Below are 26,193 nucleotides of genomic sequence, written 5' to 3'. Positions count from 1 at the left end.
AATTCAAATGAGAAATCAAAGAAAAATTAAAAGCCAAAACTCAAAGAACCATATTAGTACAACAGTTCATATTTCTCATATAAAACACCCACCAAACCAAAATTAAATCGAATTGAATGCTTATAAGATGCTCTGATACCAGTTGTTGGAAGGTATCAATGCGCAGTGGAAGTTACCAGGATCCATAATCACTCTAAATCATTAATTTTGACAGAAAAGAAAACATGCTTCAATAGAAGTAAATGGTACATACCTTTGAAGAACTTCCTTTAAGCTTTAAACATGCTACGAATCTCCTCTGAATCCTGTCGTAGATCACCTCAAGATCTTCTCTACTATCCTCTTGGTGCTCTAGATTGAGTAGTGGGACTCAAAATAAGTTGGAAATAAGGGAGTTTGGAGAATACTCAAAGCAACAACCCAGTAGAAGAACAGCTTCTTCTCCCACGAATTTTAGAGAAAAAATGATCAGTTGCATTACCTTCAAAACACTCCAATCTCTTCAATATATTGCAAACATTCATGCAAAGAGATTTGTTGCATGAGATGCAGCTCATGCTTAAAGTTAATGAAATTTGAAAAAGTGGGTTGTTAGTGAGCTACTTGGAATAAGACAATGAAAAATCCTATTTTTCCAACTTTGTGATTTTTCTCTTTCTTTTTCAATTTTATCAAAATTGATTTATGATAAAATTGAAAATATTATTAATTTTACAAAATAATTGTCATAAATTAATTTTCTTAGTAAAATTAATAAATAATTATTTAAACGATTTAAATAATTCTAATTAATTTTTACACAATTCCATCTTCAAATATTTAAATCATATTTAAATATTATTTTTCCAATTTCACTTAATTCTAATTTGAATACTTCAAATTAACTTATCACGCTATTCTAGAGCTAATCCATTTATGAGCTAGTAGGGAACCTCGAGATTAATCGGCTAAACTCGTTAGACCGATCTAACCCCCATTCGTTAATAATGAGTGATTCCACTAAAGCCCATAGTTGAACGCCCCTCACTGTAGATATATTATGTCCACTCGATATAACCATGATTAGTATGTTAACCCTTCACAGGTTGCTCGTAATAACGGCTAGGTCGAATCTCTGTTTTACCCTCGAAATTGCCTCTTGTTCCTTAAGTCCCACTGATCCCCTGATGAACAATTGATTTGTGATCCAATCAACAAATCGAATCCTTGTCAGGCCAATGAGAGGGTGAGGCCTCTTGTTCAAAACCTAGAATCAGCACTTGAAGGAAACAACCTCTCTACTAACCCTAATCGGGTAGGAGTGAATTCCGTCTTGCACCCTTTGTTCCCAACTATTCATCCGGTCTTATCCCCAAAATTGTAAGTTTATTGAGCAGAGATAGTTGGTCTACCCTCACCGTTTGCAGATCAAAGGATAATCTCGAACAAATAGGAGTTCATAGTTAGCTCAGAATTAAGGTCAAGTTACCTAGGTCATCGCTTTGAAATAGTCAGTCTTAAATAGTAAACGACATTATAAAGTAAGAGTGACTGATTTCGTGGTCCAATCTTGCACAAAACTCATTTGCACAGGACACCCTCACTCCTCATATCCCAACATGAACGAATCAGGATGACTTCGTTTGTAGTATTTTACAACTCTTTGTAACAACTACAGAGTAGACCACATCCAATAGTGTTACCAGAATAAGGCACCCAACCTTATTCATATACTATAGATCATTTTGACTATTTACTCGAACCTGATCCACTTGTATGTCTCCACATAAAGTTCAAGTACTCATGTAATATTCCAGGGACGTAGGTTTATTGGATTTCCAAAAAAAAAACAATATATTAAATAAAAACTTTATTGAATTTTCAGAATAAGTTCTATTGTTTACAAACCATGAGTTTTAGGACATAAAACCTAAAACGCAAGAGATTCATCATGCAGTCTCTTCCGAAAAGCTTTTTTCAATTCGAAACGAATGCCATGATGAGTAAGATAGAGTATAATTTGGCGACCCTTCTCAACGAACTCTAGATTTACGAATCTTTATTGAAAAATAAAGGTTCAAAGACAGAAGCAAATGTTGCTTCCATCTAAAAGAGGAAACCCCAGAAAGAATCATCTTCTGAGAGTAAAGCTAACCCTTCTTTCTCCATGAATAGAGGTATTTAAAAGAAAAAGAAGAAAACTAGGAAGGGGAAGACTCCAGCTGCACAAAAAGGCAAAAAGGATGTTGCCGAAGGAAAGTGTTTTCATTGCAACGAAAATGGGCATTGGAAAAGAAATTGCCCTAAATATCTTACCGAGAAGAAAGCTAAAAAAGAAAGACAAGGTAAATTAGATTTACTAGTTATTGAAACATGTATAGTGGAGAATGAAGATTCTACCTGGATATTGGATTCAGGGGCCACTAATCATGTTTGTTTTTCTTCTCAGGAAACTAGTTCCTCGAGGCAACTTGAAGAAGATGAGATTACTCTCTGGGTTGGATCAGGGGAGCGTATCTCAGTAAAAGAAGTGGGAGCTGTTAAGTTAACTTTTTAAAATAAATATCTATATTTAGAAAATGTTCTTTATGTACCTTCTTGTAAAAGAATTTTGATATCTATTTTGTGTTTGTTGGAAGATTTGCACAAAGTAAATTTTTGTCTTAATGAAGCGTTCATTACAAATACAAATCTATTCTACAAACTTAGAAAGCAACTTATGTAAGTTAAAACAATTTAAAGTTGAAGTTGTATATAACACAAAAATGTTTAAAACAGCTGAAACTCAAAGAAAAAGGCAACGCATATCTCAGAGTACCTATCTTTGGCACTTGAGACTTGGCCACATTAATCTCAATAGGACTGAGAGACTGGCTAAAAGTGGACTTCTAAACAAGTTAGAAGATGTCTCTTTTACCACCATGTGAGTCACGTGCTGATGGAAAAATGACAAAAATATCTTTTTCTGGATAAAGCTCGTCGAGCCAAAGAGACCTTAGAGCTCGTGCATTCGAACCTCTGTGGATCGATGAGTGTTAAAGCATAGAGAGGTTATGAATATTTCATTAGCTTTATCGATGATTATTCAAAGTACGGTTACATTTACCTAATTCTTTTTAAGTCTGAAGCTCTTGAAAAGTTTAAGGAAGTTAAGACCGAGGTTGAGAACCAATTAGGTAAATTTATTAAGACACTTCGATCAGATTGAGGTGGGGAGTATTTGGACTTGAAATTCCAGAACTATATGATAGAACAAAAGATTCAGTCACAACTTTCTGCATTGAAAATGCCTTAGCAGAATGGTGTATCTGAATGGGAAAATAGAACCTTGTTAGACATGGTTCGGTCTATGATAAGTTATGCTCAATTTCCTAACTCATTCTGGGGGTATGCAGTAGAGATTGCAGCTTACATTTTGAATAGCGTTCCCTCTAAGAGTGTTTCAGAAATACCTTATGAGTTATGGGCAGGACGTAAAGCTAGTTTACGTCATTTGTGGATTTGGGGTTGCCCGGCACACATGTTGGTGCAAAGTCCTAAGAAAATGTAACATCATTCAAAATTATGCATATTTGTAGGTTACCGTAAAGGAACGAGAGGTGGTTATTTTTATGATCCTCAGGATGATAAGGTAATTGTATCGACAAATGCCACATTCCTAGAGGAAGACCACATTCGAGATCGTAAACCCCACAGTAAAGTAGTATTGGAAGAGATTTCGAATAATGCTACAAACGAATCAACAAAAGTTGTTGATCAGCCTTGATCATAAACATGAATTGTAGATAGATCAAGGATGTCTGGTCCTGTGAAATCCAAATTTCCATTTTTCCTACTTAAGCAGGTGGTTAAGGGATTAACTAGGAGAAAGTTAAATCCTATGTTGAAGTGAAGGAAAATTTCTAAGTGTTGAATAGATTTTCCTTGAGTAGTTTTGAATTAAGCTTAAATTGATGAAAAATTGACTAAGTGTTGGACTAGGCATTGCCATGCGTTGGCTATAAGATCTTGAGAGATTATTTGGGCGAAGGGAGAAGTTAAAGTGGGAGTGACGCATGCCTTGGAGGTTAGACCAACGCATTAGGTTGGATGATGGATGTGTTGGATGCGTTGGATGCTAGGCGTTGAGTAGTGGACTATGCGTTGAACATCCAAGAGTTGGACGCATAGAAAGGATGAGATCACCTAGAAAACGTCATAAAACCACGTGTCTTCTTGGGAGGAAAGCCTTAAGCCTTAAGAATTTGAGGTGGTTGCATCAGATTGGAAGCTCATGCATTGGCAACGTGGGAGGAAGACACTTAGCTTGCATTGATCACAACATTGCATTGATGGGGTGAGAAGGAGACACTTGGACTGCAGCCAAGTAGGTGGTGTCAACTTTGGTGAAGGTTTGAACGCCTATAAATATGGACAAAAGACTTCATTTTTAGATAAAATTCATAAATACCGTAAAAAGAGTGGGAGAGTTGAGCAAGTCTTGCGTTGGAGCCGAATCCATGCATTAGTCATAGAGGACGCATTGGACAGTGAGGTCTAAAAAGGACGCATCAACTTGAGACGAGGAGTTCTCCTAATTTACTCGTGCGTTTGGAGTGATTTCAAAGCCACCTGAAAGCTCTGAAAGTCTAGTTTTCAGGGTAGGACTGTCGGAGGAAAAGCTCAAAGGGATCGAGCTGGAAACTCAGAAGAAGAAAGAAGGGTCAGGGTGTCGAATCAGCTTGGGCCAGTCTTGAAGATTTTATGATTCCGGCCAAACCACGAGGAGTTCTGAGCTCAAATTTTAGGGAATGAAAAGGGAGCCCGAGGAAGAAAAGGGAACTACTAGAAAAGCTCCTACGCAATCAAGGTGAGTGTTTACTTAGTTTTATGCATTGATATGTGGATAAATGCATATGTAAGTGCCAAATGCATTCTTATGATATTATGTTGTTGCCATGATATTGTTTGTGAAATTTCTATGGAAACTGAGATTATACCCAGATTACAAAAGTTAGCATGCTTAATAAAAGGTGCTTGGTGGAAAAATATAGTAGGCCTCGGTCGGCGGGAAATAATAGTCGGTGATGACCAGCGGGAAATATAGTCAAGTACCTAAGCATGACTAGTGGGAAAAGAATTGTTGATGCACACATCGGCGGGAGAAGTGGGTTATAGGAAAGTTTTCATAAAAAGTTTTTATGATTAATAATGTATCCATGATATGAGCATGCCATGTATAGCATGGAACTGGAGGTTGATAATTGAATGGATGTATATATGATCATGCATAAATTATACTGGAATTGTGATTATGTGATTGATTTCCCAAAAATATCTTTGCAAAGTGATTATTATTCTAAAAGAACTACTCACTGGGCTTAATAGCTCACACTCTTCCAAATGTTTTCTTATACCCCCTCCCCCGTAGCGAAAGGTGAGGAGTTCCAGGGTACTGCTAAGGTCAAGGTCTGCCACATGCCACAGTTACACTTCCGGAGGGTTTTACAGTTGGTTGTTGTTGTAAACTTGTATTTAAGTCCTGGAGTTGTAAGAACATCACATTATTGTAATGAAATAGTCCTACTTAATCAATTGATTATTCAATTTATACATTGGTATCAGAGTTATTTCTGCAAGAGTTATTAGGCAGTAAGTATCAACGAAAGGGTTGATAACTGTTGCCAGTCACGCCCTTTCTCAGGCTCGGAGGGTGGTCTGGGGCGGGGTGTGACAGGTCCATCACATCTTACTCAAGAGTTGAGAGAGCCTCGACGTATTGGGAGGGTTGTAAGACAGCCTGACCGCTATATGGGTTTAACTGAAACCGTAGTCAACATATCTGATGATGGCTTAGAGGATCCATTTACATATAAACAGACAATGGATGATGTTGATCGAGATCAGTGGATCAAAGCCATGAGATGCCTTAGTTTATTGTATTTAGTTTTCTCTCTTAGCACTCAATTTTGTTGTAACCCACTAAGAGTTTTAATCTAAGTGGGAGTTTGTTGGGTTGTATATCCTAAAGCTCTTAGTTTTGTAAACAGTAAACATATATCAAATTTATTCAGACAATGGTTGTTGATTGTTTAATAACTCTAAATCCAATAAACTACGAACCCTTGGCTATTGTCATGAATACATGGACTTTATATGGAGACATAAACTTGATCAAGTTTGAGTAAAATAGCCTAAACCGTTTATAATACTTGGATTAGGTTGGGTACCTATTTCTGGAGATACTATCGAATATGGCCCACTTATTGTTACAAATGTTGTAAAGTGTCAAAATGATATGATCAGTTCGTTCATGTAGAGACATGTGAGCGGGGGTTTCTACACGATGAGAACGTGTAAGACAGACCACAAAATAATCATTGTTACGTATTAACATCGATTACTGTAAATACTGATTAATTTCACTTCTTCATGACCTAGATAACTTGATTTAAACCTTGAGTTGTATATAAACTTTTGTTTATTCGTGATTGTCTCTTGATCTGCATAGGTGAGGGTAAGCCCAGCGTCGCTGCTCAATATGTCTCCCATTTCAGGGATAAAATCAGGTAGATGGCTAAAGACATAGAATTTGCAAGATAGAATTCACTCCTACCCATTTTAGGAATAGTAGAAAGGTTATTTCTTAAAGGAAAAATCCCGGGTCTTGAAGTAGGGGCCCCATCCCCTCATTAGCCTGAGAAGGAATGGATTTAGTGATTATGATCCTAAATCAATTGTTCATTAGAGGGATAGTGGTACTTAAGGAGAAAATATGTAACTCAGGGGTATTTCGGTATTAGACCTAGCTGAGGTTACGAACAACTTGCGAAGGATCAACTTATTGATGATGGTTATATCAAATGGACACATAATATATCTACAGTGAGGGGAGTGCAACTACAAGCTATGGTGGACAGTCTTGTTAGTTAACGAATGTTGATTAACTAAGTTAAACAGTTTGACCGATTAGTCTCGAATCGTTAGAGCCCAAGATCTGTACGTCCATCGGGTCTTCTTGCTAGCTCAATATGGACAAAATTGAAGAACTAGGTGAAGTAAGAATTTGAAATGTTCAAATTCGGGTTTTAGGAAAAATTTTATTTTATATGAGATATAATTTACAATTAAATAATTATTCTTTTCTAGAGTATACTTGATCATTAGCATGAAAGTATTTTTTTTTAAAACTTGATTAATGTGATTAATCAAAGTTAGGTGTCTTAAACAATTTAATATATGATATTTTATTTAATTGAAATTGTTTTGATTAAATAATTTCCAAAATTTAAAATTGTATTTCATTTTGTTAATAAAAAAATTAGTTAGTGGAAAAATCCAATTATTGGATTTTTCCACTAATTAAGTGGATATTGAAGTTTCATTTCCCAAGCTTGACACCTAAAGATTACATGTTAATGGAGTTTGAGGTGGAAGACATGCAAAATGAGATTTTGCATGTATTTTCTCTACAAAAGGCCTTGTTTTATAATTTTGCAAGACTAATGTTTCCTCAACTTTTGACCTAAAATCTTCCACCTTATTCTCTTTAATCTCCTTCTTTCTATAGTGAAATTCTCTTATTTTCACTAACATAATGGTCCCACAACCGTGTTCTTCAACCAGAGAATAGCGAGATTTATCATTGGTGGTGTAGATCGAGCTTGTGAGAGAAAAATTGTGGTGGAGTCTTCAAAGGTTGTATTTTCTATCCCTTTTGCATGCTTATTCTTGTTTTTAGTGCAATTAGAATATTTTCGATTTCATTGCTTCCGTTGTGCATGCGTTCTTTATGTTCCATCACTTTTAGCACTAAGCAAGTGACATGTTTTTGTAAAGGACCGATATTTGGCACAAACTCCAACAACATAAGTGTGTTAATATTAGTGTTGAACACTTCGGCTTCCAACAGTGTGTGAGACTTCTCTCCTCTTCATTATCTTCCATTAGCTTAGTGAACTCCCTTCATTGACAAATCTTAGGTTCTCCCTAAGATAGAGAACTTCTTCTCGAGAATAAAGTCTTAGGCTCCCCGTAAGATCGAGAATCCCTTCTCAACAATAATACCTTGAGCGATTGGGATTTATACCCTAAAGTCTCGTAGTTTATTAGTTATTTGATATAATATTTCATATATGCAATTGTTAGCTATTCATTACATGAAAAACCATGGTTATTTCATGACCTGAACAATATGTAGTGGACATACAATTGGAGCATGTTTCAAGTAATAATCTAAAAGGTTTATATTATATGGCTTAAGGTTGGGTATCGCATCTTGGTAACACTATGGATATGATCCACTTTTAAATTGCTACAAATTTTATAAGTGTTACAAACGATTTGATCCAAATTGTTCATATAAAGACATGCAAGGGAAGGCATCTTATACAATGAGTTTGTATAAGACCAGACCAAAATACTTAATCTCTCATTGTAACATCGTTAATTCAAGAGATTAATGTTTCATAGGATAATCATGTAACTCGATCTCAATCCTAAATGAGTTATGAACTCCTATCGATGAGGGTAGTCTTTTGATTTATATGGGTGAGAGTGGCACAAGACGCAAACTCAATAAGCTTACCATTTTTGGTATTTTTCTTAGTAGAGAGGTAGAAACATTGCTACACAAGATGGAATTCACTCCTTCTCGCCTTTAGAGTAAGTAGAGGAGTAGTTCTCTTAAGTGTTGATTCTGGGTCTTGAACTAAGGGTACTCAGCCTCTCAGTAGCCTGAGAGAGACTCGGTTTATGGTAGGACCATAAGCAAATTGTTCATTAGAGGAAATAGTGGTACTTAAGAAGTTATAGGTAATATCAAGGTAAATAGTAATTTGACCTAGTTGTCATTATGAACTACTCGTGAAAGATCGACTTACTAGTAATGGTTAAATCCATGGATGCAGCATGGTTTAGCTTGAATAGTGCAACTAGGGGTCTTTAGTGAAGTAACCCATAGTTAATGAATGTTGATTAATTTAGTTAAAGAGTTTAATTAATTAACCTTGGATCATTGGATCTTCTAACATTTAGGTCCATTAAGTCCCCATGCTAGCTTAATAAAGGTAAACAAGGACCAATAGCTTTGAAAGAATTTGAATTGTTCAAATTTATTAAGGGGATAATATTAATTGTATATGATACAATTAGTACAATATTTATAGATACATTATAGTATAAATTTAATTTTGAATAAGATTCAAAATTATACTATATGTAATAAAAAGAGATTTAATATATTTGAATAAGATTCAAATAATAATTAATATGAACAAGATTCATATTAAAATAACATGGAATAGATTCTTAATAAAACTATAGATTAAAAGTTAATATGAATAAGATTTAAATATTTAATTAAATATTAGATATTTAATTTTGTAAATTAATTAATTAATTTGAGTTGGTTACTAATTATTATAATTAATAATTAAGTTAATTAAATTAACTTTATTCAATTTAATTTAATGAAAGTCGGTGGTTTCATTTTTTTTTTAAAATCCCTCTCACTTCTCATTAAAAGAAGGTGGGAAGTTTTTCTCTTAACAAGTTATTTGTTGTAGAGAAAAACTAATGCATCAAATTGATCCCTCTCTCAAGATTCAAAGGAGAAAAAATTTTCTCTGTCAAATTCCTCTCCACAGCACAAAATTCCCTTTCCTTTTCAAAAGAAGATTGCCACAAATCGCTCCTTGCCAAGAGCATAGCAAGGAAGACAATTTGGAGGTGTCCTAGTACGTAAAAGATTAGTTACAGAGAAGAATAATATATGTTTCTTCTTTTCTGTGTTGTAATTTTAAAATAAAATTGAAAAAAAAAATGATCACTCGCTTCTACTGTGAGATTCGATCACATCAATTGGTATCAAGTCAAATCGTACTTGTGATTTTATTTTTAATTTTATACAGAATTGAATGTTGGGTACATTTTACTGTGTATATGAGTTGCAGGTTTATTTTGCATAATAGATTTTTACACGTATTGATACACAAGATTTACAACTTTGTTACTTTGATTTGATCAATGTAAGGGTCCGTGTTATGGGTATTTTTTCTATAATTCGAGTCTATAAGTTTGAGTCATTCGTTGTGAAGTGTTTGCTGTGATAAACGCCAAAATAGAGGTGAAAGAAAGATTTCGAAGTGCAGACCCGAGAGGTTTCTATGCATATTTCTTCTATTAAAATTTTTTGTGCATCATTAAAATCTTCTAACTGCCATCCCCATCGTTTATGTGTAATGGAAAGATCACGGTAGTTTTCTTTCATGAACATGGGAAAATTTAATTTTAAATAAATATTTTATTTTGTTTTAATAGATTAAAATTAGAAAATAAAAAATTAATAATAAAATATTGCCTATAAGGAAACCCTATCTAGGAATGTTCTGGCGGATAGGGGTATTTAAGCTGATTGTTAGGAACACCCCTATCTGGTAACTGATCTGGAAGTTGAATTAGTCAATATTTTATTAAACATGCAATAATATTTTAATTTATTAAAATCTTTAATAGATTAAAATACTGCAATAAAACTATCTAATATACATGTTATATTGGAAAAGAATATTCACTTAGATAATGTTTTAGCCTAATTTACCAAGTATTGAAACCTCAATTCTAAAATACTTAGTGGGAAAAAAATGTATATGATATGTTATTTTCTCTTAAGCTCTTCGTATAAATTCACAGCATGAGATTCATATTTAGCCTTGTGTCGCCTTGGGCGCAACCTCCTTCGAAAGATATTTATATAGGTCAATACCAAGGTGAATGAAGAAAGTGTTTATAGTAAGTGGGAGAAGGACATGTGTCAACATATCCTATGGTCTCCTTCAATGGTGGACAATGTGAGGCTTCATGCTCGGCTTCGTCTCGCCTTGGGCACGACCTCCCTTTAGAAGGTGTTTGCATGGAGTCAATATTGGATAGGGTCACTATAGTTTTTACATCATTATTATCCTTCCCTTTGGCAGGTTTATTGCATAACTATAAGATCTAAAATGAAGGGACACATTTACAAATAATCATTAAGCAAGTTATGATTTTTTAACGGGATAAATGATAATTAATCGTTATATGAATAAGAATTATTCTGGTATAATGATTGATTAAGAATATCTCAATCCAGTGAAGGAATAATTGACCACCATCCAGTAATGTCTATTTTAATCACTGGAGTATTATAGTAATAAAAATAATTAATTAATATGAATAGGATTCATATTAAATCGATAGGGTTCTCTTTTAATTTCTGTGACGAAGGATAATTGATTACATATTATCAATAAAGATTTCTCTCATGCATTTTAATCTTTGATTACCAATATGAGTCAAATAAATTTTAAAAAATGCTACATGAAGAATGGCATTGACACTCAATGACAATGTACTTTTTTAAAGTTTTCTTTGAATGGGAAACGTTCTCTATATACTGTTGCCAATTCATTATATGATTGATGAATCATAAAATGAGAAAACTTAAATTTATCTTCTAGTAGACATATTAGATGTTAAACATAGAGGATAAAGGATCAGACAACAACATTGGATGTTGAAGTCAATATAAGTTTAATTTAGATCATTATCTAAATACTATCAAGATTAAGTATTATGATAGTCCAAGAAAATATAACTTTTGTGACTGAAGCTAATAAGAAAATTATTTCCAAATTAATCCAAGAAATCATACTATGGGAAATTTTAGAAATACTTTAAAATGGAAGAATATAAGATGAAAGGTAAATTTGATTTATTGTGTTTTTAGTGGAGAACAAAGATTTGTACCAAGATAGATGAATTGGATTCACTATCAAAAAATTTCTTCATTACAATTAAGTTGTATTTCTTAGAAAATATATATTTATGTAGAGTAGCTTCTATAAGTTAGTACTAGGAAGCTCATCTCAGTTAAAATAATGGGAGACATTATAATGTCATTACTTATTTATGCTGAAAATAGTGTTTTTATGACCATATAAAAAATTTAACTTTTCCTAAATTTATTACTACATAATTCATAAAGTATAAGTGTTTTTAGTAATAATGCATATTTTCGAACGTTGTTTGAAAATATGTTCAGCCTTAAAGAAGTAAAATTTGTGTGTTAAAAGTTAACAAGTCTAACTATTTTACTGAGAGATTAAGGATTTATGAATCCATAACAAAAAGATAAATTCTTTTCTCCTTAAATATACTTTCCTTTGGCATTTTAAGTTGATTATGATTAATTTAATGACTATTACAAGCAATTCTCTAAAGGTTAGAGTTAAGCTACCTTACCTGTGTAAAGATCTTGTCTTTCATGCAACAGAGTCATTGAACCTTATTAGATAAAGTTAAATAACCAAAAAACTTGTTAAGCTTACATATTCTAACCTGAGTGGTCTGAAGAATGTAAGAGTCATTTTAACATCATAAATGTGTCAACAATGTGTGATGAATGTTTTTATATAAATTGTTGGGGTTGATACCCTAAAGTCTCGTATCCTGTAATTTGTAAACAGTTTGTAGGAACACTTGTGAAGTATAATATATGATATTTTACTTCACTTCTTGATTTTGTTCAGTTGAATGTTTTATTTGCTTTACCACAAACCAATAAACCTAAAATCCCTAGTTGTCTATATGTAACTTAAGCATGTATGTGGTGACATACAAGTGGATCATGTCTTAAGTGATAACCAAAATGGTCTATAGTATATGGATATAGGAGGGAAACCTTATCCTGACAATGCTACGAATGCGATCTGCTTTGTGGAATAGTTGCAAGTGTTGTAACTTGTCACAGATGGTCTGATCCTGATGATTCGTGTAGGGGACATGCGAGTGGGGGCGTCCTATACAAAGAGTTTGTATAAGACCTGACCAAAAAGTGTTAACGTCTCGTTATATAACATCGTTCATGACGGAGACTTCACTTCACTAGGATGACCATAGGTAACATGACCTCGATCCTGAGTGAGTTGGGAACTCCTGCCACTGAGGGCGGTCCTTTGATTTGCATGGGTGCGAATGGCTAGGTCGCCGACTCAAACCTACCACTTTGGGGATTCGTCTGATTTGGGAGCTGGAAACTTAGCTACACAAGATGGAATTCACTCCTTCCTCAAAGTAAGGGTAAGTAGATAGATAGCTCCATTAATGGCTGATTCCAGGGCTTGAACGATGTGGCACCACACACCTTCTCTTGGCCCAAAAGATGTTCACATATAGTTGGACTATGTTGTATTGTTTATTAGAGGGATCAGTGGTATTTAAGGAGTGAGATGTAACTACAGGGGTAAAACAGTAAATTGGCCCAGCTGTACTTACGAGCATCTATGAAGGGTCATCGTAATCATGATTGGTTGATCTCATGGTTGATCTCGTGGCTAAAGAGTTTAGTCAGCTATTCACGCACCGTTAGAGTTTCGAGCCATAGGTCCATAAGGTCCTCTTAGTAGCTTGGATAAAGTTGAGAATAAGTTTTTGTTTGAAATGTTAATTGACAAGAGGGAGTTCGATTATATATGATATAATTGAACTGGTTAATTATATATGATATGATTGACTAAATGTATGAGATAGATTATTTTTTAGGAAATTGGATATAAATATGATTTACACTACTACAAAATCTACATTACTTGACACTTGTAGTTTTTAATTACTTGACGTTTCTATGGAAAAAACGTCAATAATATGATTTTGGACAAAAAAAAATATCAAGTAAAATGGTTAAAAAAGCGGAGATTGACGAAATATTTCGGATTTTTTCACGCGAACCTTTACTTGACACATTTTCGTGTCAAATAATATAAGGTCTTACTTGACACGTTTCACGTGTCAAGTATAAGAAGCTCTTACTTGACATTTTTTTCATGTCAAGTAAAAGGGTTAAAAAAGTGGAGATTGACGGAAAATTTCGGATATTTTCACGCGAACCTTTACTTGACACGATTTTCGTGTCAAGTAATATAAGGTCTTACTTGACACGTTTCACGAGTCAAGTATAAGAAGCTCTTACTTAACATTTTTTTCGTGTCAAGTAAAAGGGTTTAAAAAATGGAGATTGACGGAATATTTCTGATATTTGATAGGCCTCCAATTATGTGCCACTCATCGTCTACTTCTACTAAGAGATCGTGTAGCTGAGCTAAGCGATCGTGTAGTAGAGCTCACCGATCGTGTAGCATTTGGTAGGTGATCATATAGCATTTGGTAGGCGATTGTATAGAAACTGGTAAACGATCGTGTAATTTTTTGTAAGCAATTGTGAGTTCCGAGTAAGCAATCGCGGGGGTGTTTGTGGGCGCGATCGTGTAGCATTTGGTAGGCGATCATATAGAAACTGGTAAGCGATCGTGTAGTTCCAGGTAAGCGATCCTAGGGTGTTTGTGGGCGATCGTCTAGTGTTACTCAGCGATCGTGTAGCAGAGCTCAGTGAACATGTAGCATTTTGTAGGCGATCGTATAGAAACTAGTAAGCGATCGTGTAGTTTTGGATAAGCGATCGCGGCATTTTTGTGGGCGATTGTCTAGTGTTACTCAGCGATCGTGTAGCAGAGCTCAACAATCGTGTAGCTTTTGGTAGGCGATCGAATAGAAACTAGTAAGCGATCGTGTAATGTTTTGTAAGTGATCGTGTAGTTCCGGGTAAGCGATCGCATGTTATTTGTGGGCGATCGTCTAGTGTTACTCAACAATCGTGTAGCAGAGCTTAACAATCGTGTAGCTTTTGGTAGGCGATCGTATAGAAACTGGTAAGTGATCGTGTAATATTTTGTAAGTGATCGTGTAGTTCTGGGTAAGCAATCGCGGGTTGTTTGTGGGCGATCGTCTAGTGTTACTCAGCGATCGTGTAGCAGAGCTAAGCGATCATGTAGAGTCTTTATTTTTTACTCAACGATCGTGTAGAGACTTTATTTTTCATTTCCCTCTTAAATTAAAAACTCTTTCTCTCTTCCTTTACTTTACTCAGCGATCGTGTAGAGACTTTATTTTTTGTTTCCCTCTCTCTCCCATTTTTATTTTTCTCTCAAATTTGGTTTCCCTCCTATCAAAATTATCAAATAAAATAATATTTCCTCCCATTTTCATTTCCCTCTCTCAAATTTAAAACTCTTTCTATCCTTCTTCACCATCTCACTCACGACCTTCCCCTTCCCCCCAATTTTTTTCTTCGTCCGTGTGCCCGAGAGCCCTAGCTGTCATCAGCCTACATTCTCTCCTCGCCTCCGTTCGCGCCGCTGTTATTGAGTTTTTCATTCCGTCATCTACTCAGTCGCACTAGCCCTCTCCCTCATTGTCTGCTCAGCTCCCTCGTTGTCTACTCAGCCACTCCAGCTGGCTAGTTGTGCACGTCGTTCACGAGTCTTCAGCCCTGCCCAGATTTGTAGCCGAATGCCCTCAACTACTTCCGTCGCTTCAATCGCGCCCAGATCTATAGCCAAACGCCCCCAACCATTTCTGTCTCTTCAATCAAGTTTGTCTAGCCAAATACGCTATCATCGTCGAGGTCATCCATGTCTTCGTTGAGGTCTAGCTTTGTAACAGATTTGTTCAAGTATGGGTTTCACTCTATCTCGTCAGATCTATACTCCATTTCACTAGAATCTTGTATTTTTGGGTAAGGTTTTGGAAATTTTTGTGAGTTTTAATTACTTTAGTAGATTTCTTGGAAATTTTTGAATACCCATAAGTTTTTTACCTAAATTGATTGATGCTCTTTGTGATTTGGCTTTAGATTCAAGATTCGAAGAACATTAATGTGCTGTCCAACAGGTTGATATTGATTTTGGTAAGATTTTTGGTAAGTATATGAGGTATAACTTGTTTGCTATTGGATATTGAGTTTATTTCAATGTTGCCCACAATATTTTGGTTGGTGTTGGTGGCTTTACATGAAAATTTGTGAAAATAAGTTTTGACATTAACTTAATAATACCTGTCACTTTTTTGGTGTTAGATTGAAGTGTTGGAAGGAGTTGAGTTGCTCTCCAATAGGTTTGAGACCGATCTTGGCAAGGTTTTGATAAGTTTGGAGATTAGTATTAATAGTTCTTTGTTACCCATTGAAGTATTGGTCTAATAATTGAGTTATTTTCAATTTTTGATGTTCAATTTAAAGATTTCAAGGGATTGAAGCCACTATCCAAAAAAGTTAGCAATGTTTGGACGTTTTGATAGATATTAAGGCCTTCAAACTCTTTTGGAATTTGCGTTTTGTAACCATTATTATTGAACTTTTCGTAGGTTGGATTACGTTGTTATATTTTAACACTTATTTATATATTTTGAAATTTGATGTTATCGCCCTTAAACATGACTTGCCTGACCCTTAGTTCTTGATCTTTAGACTTCAAAGCTCAATGTATAGATTAAATAATGTACTTTGTTGAGAGGTTATTTATTAAACAATTTGTCACTTTTGTGTTTGTTGAAAGTTAAGTTTTGTATACAAAAGCAATAGTTGAGATTTTATTTTGTGCATGTACATATGAAAGAGAAATACTGTTGTAATTTGTGAGTGTTCATAGTCGAACATATGGATTTTTAGTGAATATATTGAGTTGATAAATCTTAAATGTGTTATGTTTATTTATTTGATGTAATTATATTGTTGGAATACAAGGTTAAAATGAGAATATCGATTGGGGCATTTAATTTGAAAGCAAAAAGACATATACTTGACACATAAAAAAGGTCAAAGAATATCACATTATACTTGATACTTGAATAAACTTGACATACCACCAATGTGAAGTATATTATCTTACTTGACACGAAAATTGTATCAAGAAATATATTACTTGACATTTTTTCGGAATCAAGTTATCACACTATACTTGACACTCGAATAGTTGACGCTTTTATAAGTTTGAAGTATACCCACACTGGAAAAAGGTCAAGTAATCCAATTTCTGTAGTAGAGTTATATCAAGTAAAGGAGAAAAATACTATAGTAGATATATGATATCAAACTATAGGTTAAGAATATAATATGATTATATTAATTAATAAATTAATTAGGCGGTTATGAGATAATTGGCCTAGTATTTCTCCAGAATCGTGCGAAAGTGAGAAGTTCGAATTCAATTCTTGTAACTGAAGAATAAAATGAATATTGTTTTCATTTTTGCAGACACGCAGAAAAATTGCTCAAGGTGTGAACCTATACGATCGCATAGCATTGAGAGCCTATACGATAGTACCCATCTTTTTAAACGATCGCACACTCGCACAATAAACGTCGCCCACGATTTCTAAATGATCGCTTACTTTTTCTAGACGAGCGCTTAGCACGCAGACCTAAACGATCGCTTACCAATTGATAGACGATTTCTTGGCCAAACCTACACGATCGTGTAACTTTTTCTAAATGACAAGCATTCGACTATACGATAGTCTTCTACTATCTCCCACTTGCTTGTTCGTACTACACGATCATCTTTTCCTCTACCAATTCCATCAAAGTCCACCCTTTGGATTCTCACTCCGAGAATACTGAGGGCTTTGAGTGGTGGTGTCATCCTCGGTTGCTGTTGGTTTGTGTGCTGCTGATCGTGTAGACGACCGTAGTGCTAGTAGGCAGTTGTTTGCTTGATCATAAGAAGCATAGAGGAGTTCGCTTCCGCTGGACTGAGTTTGGTTGAAGATTGTCTTCAACTGGTACGTTTATTCGGTCTTTTGTATTTTAATTGGTAAAGCATGACAGTAATTAGTGTTGCAATGCATATCTGTTTGTTAGAATATATGTTTGGTAATTCTGTCACAATGAAATCGAAAAGATCTACTTTTGCTCATGGGTACTCTTGTTTAAGAGTTCCTTCATAAATATTTTCATCTAATGCTAATTAAGTCTCATTCTCTTTGAAATGTTCAAAAGAAATTATACTAAAGTTTAAATCAATTAGGTATGCCTATCAAGACATTATGATTAGATTAAAATAGTTTGTACATGAGTCTATTGTACTGCGCCTAATTGAAAAGATGTGATTGAATCCCTACTCAAGCATTAGATACAATTTTGGATGAAATTAACAAGTAATATGAGAAATTTGACCTTGTTAAACTTGGTCATTTAAAAGTTACACGCTATTGTTAAGCTCTGGTTAGGACATGTAAAAGAAATTGCATTTTGAATATTATTTCTTCGAAAACTATTTGAGAAACAATTTTGGATTATATAAGTGTTGTAAAACTAGTTTACCACATTTCATGATTTGGGTACTTTAATATATTTGTATTGACAAACCCAATATGTACATAAATATTCAAAGATATGCCTAAATGTAAGTTGTCATTCAGGATTTATAAAATGGTCTTTTACTCAGTTTCTAATAAAGTAATGTATTTGTGTGACAAAAAAACTGTTTTATTAAAATGATTAACAAAAGGCTACAAAATCTATAAAGTTGTTAAATAGTGTTGATGAATTGATTCTAAGTAAAACCACATGATTATTAACAAGTGTTATTAACCATTTAATTACATTTGGGAGTCAAACGAATTCTAATTGTCAACCAGATAAGTCTCCGTTATAGTGAGAGAGTTATGAGATGACTCAACTGTTGGGATTGGTGTCGTAAATCTCTCTTATATTCTCGTAGTTTGTAAACTTTGTATAAACAAATTTTTATTAATAAAATAATTGTTATTTTATGAGTATACACTCAATCCAATAAACAAATATTCTAGGTTATTTTATGTAATTTAAAAATGTATGTAGAGACATACAGGTGGATCATGTTTAAATGATAATCTAAACGGTCTGTAGTAGATGGATAAGGTTGGGTACCTTATCCTTGTGACACTACGGATACGGCTCGCTATGTAGATGTTACAACTATAGTAAAGTGCTACAAATGATATGATCCTGATCATTTATGTGTAGACATGTGAGTGGGGTATCCTATACAAAGAGTTTGTAATAGACCGGAGCAAGAAATGATTAGTCTCATTATATAACACCGTTAATAATAGAGACTTACATTTCACTAGGATGACCATAGGTGACATGATCTGAATCCTGAGTGAGTTGTGAACTTTTGCCTATGAAGGTGGTCCTTTGATTTATATGGGTGAGGATGACCAGATTATCGATTCAATATACCTACCATTCGGGGATTCGTCTAATTAGGGAGCTGGGAATAGAGCAACACAAGACGAAATTCACACTTTCCCTAATGTCGGGGTAAGTAGATAAATTGCTCCTTTAAGGGTTGATTTTGGGGCTTGAACAATGTGGTCACATCCTCTCTTGGCCCGAGAGGGATTTTGATCATAGGTTGACTATGACTTATTGTTCATTAAAAGAATCAGTGGTAGTTAAGGAGTTAGATGTAACTACAGGGACAAAATGGTAATTTTAACCCAGTTGTACTTTCAAGCAATTTGTGAAAGGTCATCGTATTGTTAACTGGTTATATTCAATAACACATAAATGTATCTGTAGTGCGATGAGTGCAACTGTCGACCTTTAATGGAGTGACCGATAGTTAATGGATGTTGAGTAATTTAATTAAATAGTTTAATTAATTATCCAAGTAATATTGGAGCTTCAATCTACAAGTTCATAAGGTCCCCTTTTTAGCTCAACAGAGATTATTGATAATTAATTTTGGATTAATTTGAATTGTTCACATTAATTGAGGAAATTAATTATATGTGATATAATTAATATATTGTATTTGATACATTATAATATAAAGTTTATTTTAAGAGGAATTAAGTATTTGAATGTGATTCAAATACTAATTATATGAATGAGATTCATATAATTAAATTTAGTATAAATGTGATTTATATTAAATACCACAAATGATTGAGAGAAATAAAACTATAGGTTATATTGTATTTGATACAATATGAAAACTATAGATTATGTGTTATATTTGATATAACATATAGTTATATATACATATAATAAGTTAGTTAGTATATATATATATATACTACTAATTAAATTGATTTTATTTTAATTTAATTTAATTTTAAAATTAAAGAGAGGGACTTAAAGTCCCTCCCCTTAATCCTCTCTCTCAATCAAACGTGTAGGAGAAAGGGTTGTTCAGTTATCGAATCACTCATCTTCTTCCCCTTAACTCTGAGTGTCTAGGTGATTCCCTTTGGGTTTTTGAAAAAGAAAACACATAAGAAAAATTTTCTTTTTCTCCCCTCTCAAAATCTTTTCCCTCCTCCCAAATAACATAGTATAGCCCACATCTCCTACGAATTCTCAAACCGTAACAGAGAATACAGGAGGTTCTCTTATGGTGGTGGTCATTTGAATTGCTTTATTTTTGTACGAGTTTCGAAGAGTTGATGACAAGAGAAGGAATTACATGAAGACCTTTTGACTTCAAGAGTAAGTTGCTCTTTTCTATAATTCCTTCCTTTTAAGCATATTGTATTTTATTGTATAATGCATAATTTTCTATTCTATAAATTGGGATTTTGTGAAAAATGAAAATTAAGAACGATCCCGCTTCCGCTACGGAACTTCATCGTTCCTTCATCAACCTTTACAAAAACTTACTTGAAGTAAATATTGTCATGTTATATGACAAGATGAAGACTTATTTACCTTAAAAGTAGTGGGAGAGTTATGAAATAACTCAACCTTTACAATGACTTAATGGAAGTCAAAGTTGTCATATTAGATAGAATTGAAGAGTATTGACAAGAAGGTAATATGTCAAAGTCATGAATCATGAGATAAAATCTATGTACTTCATCTCAATGTGGATTTGTGGATTTTCTTGATGAGGGTAAAATTCATATGATATGAATTGATCTACAAAGTAGACTTAAAAGTGTAGAATATGAAGATACATATCTTCAAAGTAAGATTCTTGGAAAATGGTGAAAACCATCGTGAGAGAAATTAGACTTTAAATCAATTTTCTCACTTGTTGCTTTAATAGAGTCCTTATGAATTATTTGATTCATTGTTGCATATGAGATATGTAAAAATGAATTAATTCCTTTTTATGAAAAGAAGTTCTTTGCTTCTACATAATTCAGAAAAAATTTCAAAGAATGAATTGTAAAAGATTTGCGAATTGTACATATTCATTTCAGAAATGAATTACACAATTAGAATCCTTGGATATAAAGGGTTTGATAAAAGTATTATAATCCATGACTTTGAATAAATAATAATGTTCTTGAACTGACAAGGAAGTTATTGTTAAATGCTAGGTGGGCTATATTGATGTCTTATTATTCATTATGAATGAAGTAAAATTTCACTATAAAAGTTTGGCTACCTAACCAATTTCAAATGAATGATTTGAAATGGTATTGTATATTAGATGTTCAAATAGATTTTTTAAGGACATAATGTTAAACTTGTCTCAAATATCTTACATTTATAAAAATTGTCTGTGAATGTTCGATGCAATAACTTCAAATAGAATGATAGTGTATCGTCCTAAAGTGAAGTTGATAAAATCTGAGGAAAAGGTTCTTCAGACACCTCAAGTGTTGATGATATATGATCAATTATCTTCTTTATGTTGGAGACAGTTAATAAATGAGACTAAATTAACATTAAAATACAATTGTTTAGTTATATTGGTAAAATTAATGGTATGACCATTGAGTATAAAAATTAAAATTTCTCAAAATATCTATGGATAATGAGATATTTGTGTACACACCGGAGATTACAGGGATTTAAAGAAATCCATGTTAAGATTTATCCTTGTTGGTCTAGTATGGTATACTAGGCAATTATTTTCCTTGTGAAGCAATAATTTGCATAGCCATAGCATATCCTTAAAAATATGAAAGTTGTTTCAGATATGAATTAGTCTATCACACTTTATGAGATAATATTAGGAAACACTAAGGGTAAAGGCAATTTGAGAGAAAGCATATGGTAGTGACCAATATGGTTTTATGATATATATTTTGATATATAAATAAATAAATAAAAACTTTCTAGGCTAAAGTGTATGTCTAGGACCTACGAGACATGTCACTTATGCACTAGGACAAGTGGGAGAACATGTTGGGTATAGAGTATGCCTTAGGATACATGTCTCACTCGCTGGCTTATCGACTTTAGTGAAATTGAGAGATTGTTGGGATTTATATCCTAAAGCCTTGTAGTTAATTAGTTATTTGATATAAATTAATTATTTTATATATGCAATAGTTAGTTATTCATTATACGAAAATCTAACATTATTTCATGAGACTTGAACAGTATGTAGTGGACATGCAGTTGGATCATTTTTCAAGTAATAACCTAAAAGGTTTATATTATATGGATTAAGATTGGATGTCTTATCTTGGTAACATTATGGATACAACTTACTTTGTAATTGTTACAAATATTGTAAGTATTACAAACGGTTTGATCAAAATCGTTCATATAAAGACATGCGAGTGGTGGTATTCTATACAATGAGTTTGTATAAGACTGAGCCGTGAATACTTAGGAGGTATTTGTAGCGCAGAGTAAGTTATTATAGTCTAGGGTTATAATAAACTGTGTTTAGGGTGCCGACTATTATAGTCTGGTTTATAATAGTTAGTGTTTAGGGTGCAAAGTATTGTAGTCTGTGTTATAATAGTCTGTGTTTGGAGTACATGTTATTATAGTCTAAATTATAACATTTTGTAATTTGAATGTAGATTATTTTAGACCGTGTGTAACTTTTTCTACTATCGTCTTTTATATAATTATGCATATGAAATATCATATTTTGAAAATATAATTAAAAATATATGTTCCACCAATTTATACAAAATTAATTTGATTTTAATTTATGTTAAAAGCTAACCGCCATTTTTTTGTCATTTTGGAAGGTACCTTGGTTAACATGGCAAAAAAAAAAAATACATTACATTCGGATGCAATTCATGTGTTTCATATATAAAGCTCTCTTTTCTGGAGGTATAAAAAATGTAAAACAAAATAACTAACTCATGATTGCATGATTAAAAGATGACCAGGAAGATTTTATACCAAATCTACTATAAACTTAAATGCATAATTGAAACAAAGTAATCATTGTTCTCTATCGAAAAGCAACCTAAAACACGGGTTGATCAAACATTCTCTTGAAGGATGAGGTTACAATAGTCCAACTTCAGGGTTTTGGAAACGGATAAGAAGCTCTCTATATCTTGCACACTATGGAATATAATTTGCATAAGCTTCACCCTCTGTTGGTTATACAATTCTGGAATATCTTGGAGTTGGTTTACGACTTCTGCACACAGTTCAACCTCAGTTGTACGCTTCTTTTTCGGCCATTTTGCAATCACTTTCAATTGGTCATGTGCGAACTCCATCACATTTCTAACAATCTCTGCCGTTTCAGATTGATTCCCACTTTTCTTCCTCTTACTTCCTCTCGAAGCATTTCCCCTTCAGTGCTTCGACCAGTGCATGTTCCATGCATGTCATCCTATGACATGTCCATTCCCCGACTAAACATCGTGGGGATGTTTGAATCCTGTGATTCATGAATAGGAACACCATCATTCATATGGTTTGGCACATTAAAACCCAACCTCCGCAAAGGGCTTTGACAATCCTCTTATAGCTCGATCCTTTCTGAAGACGTAGGCCATATCATCATAGTATGGGAACGACTTATGTAGAAGCCCTTTTGCTGTAGGATAACTCTACATGAAGGGTAAATTCGATGTTATGACGAGGTTATCAATATTCATAAATCAATTTAGATAAAATTGCACATTCATCCATCCATCGAATAACTCCCACTCTGTAGTGATACATTGAAATTCATTATTCCAGCCAAATCCACTACAAGTCAGTCCTCTCGTTTTTGCGATCGCTTGGTAAGTTTTCTTTAGGGATTTGACTCGATAATCTATAGTCAATGATCCTTAGATATTACAGTCGGACAACTTTTCAGCTATCATACGTTGTACTCTGCCAAGTACCCAGGTCGAAATGTCCCATTGTCTGATCTCCATCCACCAAATGTGACCAACGCCACCAAGCACTCGACCAGCTTCGCTTCTTCCTCTTTAGTCCAAGTGTGTTTTAAGGCTCTTGAGGAACTTGACATTCAAGTGTATACACGTACACATTTTAATACAATTAAATAATAAACAAAAATATGGAACATAATTAATGGGTAAAGTGAAGTACAAAATATAGTAAACATAATGATATTAAGAGACATCTGAATGAAGTCATTTCACAACACAGAACAAAGAAAATAAGTGTTTTAATTGATTAAAGAAGCATAAAGGCACTACACATTACGCAACTCCCATTCGGTAAACATCTTTGTGCCATTTTATCCCTCTATTATTTCCATTCATTTAAAATCTCAATGTAATTGATCTCATTTCCCCTCCCCAGTTGTAGCAAAGTTTGAATCCACCTCATCCAAATCCTAGGTCAGTTCATTGTTAGTCATCTCCCTATTGTTGGGATTATGCAAAAGGCTCCACGTCCTGATGGTTCAACATTGGATTTGTGATTTTCCTATCAAGATTTCTCATCTACCTTTCAACAACCCAAACGTTCTCTCAAATTCTCATGGAGTTGTTGGTGCATTACCTCCTCCACGCCACTCTGAAAGATGATATCTTTCACTTATATATGGAGCCAAAAAAATAAACCTCTACATTTGGGTACCCGACATCATATAGATAATAATATCATGTTAAACGTCCAATCGTTTCAAATCTTATATTAGAAATCCAGTGAGTAGGGACAGATAGTATGTGTAACTAGTTACCCTTCGGAACCTTCAATCTGTTAGGTCGTGATATTACTGAAGGAACCCCTATGAAGGGGACCGTAGCAAAAACAAATCATCTCAATTTCTAATCCTTTTTTAAAAGAAAACAATTTACAAGACATGCATTTGGAAAAATATAAATCATACAACATGCCAAAAAAATAAACCAAAAAGGTTTAGGAAAACTTACCCTTGAAGACATTCTTCAAACGAATCCCTCGAACACTACCAAGACGGAGTCCTCAGTATTCTCTAGTGAGAATCTAGGAGGTATGGGCTCTAGAGTGTTTTGAAATTGAGGGAGAATGAGGGATTTGAGAGAAAAACCATGGGAAAGCAAAGAACTAAAAAAAAAAAAAAAAAACTTACAAAGAGCAACTTTCTTTCTATCGTTTTTACTTTCTTTAACAGGTTTAAGAAAGAGAGACCTCCACCCACTTCTTACGTGAGTGGTGGAAAGAAAAAGATTGGGAGGGAGTTGTCACTCCCTCTCCTTAATTAATTTAAATTTAAATAATTTAAATTTTATTTAATAATAAAATAATTAATAAATAATTTTAATTCACAATTAAAATTATAACAAATATATATAATAACCAATCTATTATGTATTATGCAATCATATATTATATCATATATAACATATAACATATAATTTAATATTGTATCATATACAATATATAACTTATAGTTTCTTTTCTTTCTCTTATGGTATTTAATATAAATCATATTTACATTAAATTTTAATTTTATGAATCTAATTCATATAATTAACATTTGAATCATATTCAAACATTTAATTCCTCTCATAAATCTTTTATATTATAATATATCAAATATATTATAGTAATTATATCATATACAATTACATAAACTTAATTATATCATATATAATTAATTCCCTCAATTAATTTGAACAATTCAAATTAATCCAAAAATTGATTCTCATAAAATCTGATGATCTACCGAGGGGTTCTCATAGATCTGTAGCTTGAAGTTCCAACGGTTCGTGAATAATTAATTAAACTCTTTAATTAAATTATTCACCATCCGTTAATTGTCAGACACTCAACTAAAGATCGATAACTGCACTCTTCGTACTACAAATATATTTTTTTGGCCATTGGATATAATCAATCCACAGTACGACGAACCATGACAAATTGCTCGTAAGTACAGCTGAACCAATTTACCATTTTGTCCCTGTAGTTATATCTAACTTCTAAGTACCACTGATTTCTCTAATGAACAATAAATCATAGTCTCACTATAACTAACCCTCTCAGACTAGGAGCGCCATTGTGTTCAAGCCCTAAAATCAACCTTTAAAAGAGTAATTTATCTACTTTCCCCAACCTGTCTTGTGTAGCTGTGTTCCCAACTCCTCAATCAGACGAATCTCCAAAACGGTAGACATATTGAGTCGGCGATCTGACCACTCTCACCCATACAAATCAAAGGATCACCTTCATAGGTAGGAGTTCACAACTCACACAGGATTCAGGTCGTGTTA

The 26,193-nt window shown here is 33.6% G+C and overlaps 1 pseudogene; it reads right to left on the bottom strand.

Annotated features, from left to right (window-relative positions):
- Nucleotides 1-23,004: 23,004 nt before the first annotated feature.
- LOC150037447 (uncharacterized) lies at nucleotides 23,005-23,996 on the bottom strand (annotated as a pseudogene).
- Between the last annotated feature and the right edge of the window lie 2,197 nt (nucleotides 23,997-26,193).

The sequence above is a fragment of the Benincasa hispida genome, chromosome 3 (assembly GCF_027475165.1).
Source record: "Benincasa hispida cultivar pf3 chromosome 3, pf3_genome.v1.1, whole genome shotgun sequence".
NCBI classification, from domain to species: domain Eukaryota; kingdom Viridiplantae; phylum Streptophyta; class Magnoliopsida; order Cucurbitales; family Cucurbitaceae; genus Benincasa; species Benincasa hispida.
Note: the sequence above shows the minus strand (reverse complement) of the source record. Positions and strands in the feature narration are given on the sequence as shown.